Genomic DNA, 1,079 nt, shown 5'->3' on the forward strand with positions numbered 1-1,079 from the left:
TTGAGGCCACCACTTCTTAGTTATGTTACTCTATAAATGATATTATCTAGGCTATAAACAGTTAAATTCAACTGTCAAGAATCGTCTTTCTGAAAATCCCTAGCTCCCCTTAAAATCCTGACCCACGCTGCTGTTTTAAGTTGTTTGATGGCCCTTTGGCTGTGTGTGCACAAAACTACTTCTGTCACGGTCTGGCATGGCACACCGTGGAAGGAGTGGGGAAGGAGGACCCAGGCGCGGTGCTCTACGTATAGACAGTGTTTATTTACAGAGGGTGATATCAAACAACAATAAATCCCCGTGTTTCTCCCCAGACTCCCGTGTCGTGTCCTCCAAGTGCTCTCTGCTCCCGTGTCTGCACTCCCGGTGCTCGCTGCTCCTTAAGCCCTCCACGCTCCTCCTGCGGGAAACAATAGCGGCAGCAGTCAGGACACTGAACAATGGCAGGCATACACTACACGACCAAAACCTAAACTGGGTAACTAACGTGGAGTCCCAAGCAATGATCCCGCGTCGGTGGGAGCTCCAAGACTCTCCTAAGTAGCTCCCCCGACGAGCCCTGATCAGCGGCAGGTGTGTGGCTTCGGGTGTGGCCAGTCCTTCCGCAGGGCCACACCCCTCAGGCCTGCAGGTGGCTGAGCTCCATCCTCCAAGCATCCCCACAGACATAAACACACACACTCACATCTACAATCATGGAGGAGAGCAGCAGCAATACCAAAATACATATAATAATAATAATAATAATATAATACATAACTGCTCAGGGATCCTGGGTCGCCCAGTCCCAGGACCCTGACAACTTCATAGTAAAAGACTTTTATATCTAAGGTTTTTATGTTTAGCCTTACACTTTGCCTTGGCGTGTTCTCTTCTAAAATAAAGTGATAATCAGGATGGATTCAGAACTTTTCCACTTTGAAGATTTAAAAAAGTGATAAAACTGCATGAGCTGCAAGACACGCTTGCTAAGGAAGACCATTAGCAGGGTAAAATGTAGACTTAAAAATCTGCCAAATCAAACATCCGGAGCTACCCACTGTGGCTGTGGTAAATAAGGGTGCAGCCAAAGGCAACTT

General features: G+C 47.5%; 1 long non-coding RNA gene across 1 annotated transcript; it reads right to left on the bottom strand.

Moving 5' to 3' along the window:
- Nucleotides 1-243: 243 nt before the first annotated feature.
- On the bottom strand, nucleotides 244-795 carry LOC147331268 (uncharacterized). Its single transcript, XR_015129257.1, has 2 exons — nucleotides 488-795; nucleotides 244-400 (listed from the first exon to the last, which is right to left on the bottom strand). It is a non-coding gene; the product is annotated as an uncharacterized LOC147331268 (long non-coding RNA).
- Between the last annotated feature and the right edge of the window lie 284 nt (nucleotides 796-1,079).

This window comes from Aulonocara sp. 'chitande type north' Nkhata Bay, linkage group LG5 (genome assembly GCF_057382095.1).
Source record: "Aulonocara sp. 'chitande type north' Nkhata Bay isolate Kocher_YH1m ecotype deep benthic linkage group LG5, A_spYH_male_GT1.1, whole genome shotgun sequence".
In the NCBI taxonomy this organism is placed as follows: domain Eukaryota; kingdom Metazoa; phylum Chordata; class Actinopteri; order Cichliformes; family Cichlidae; genus Aulonocara; species Aulonocara sp. 'chitande type north' Nkhata Bay.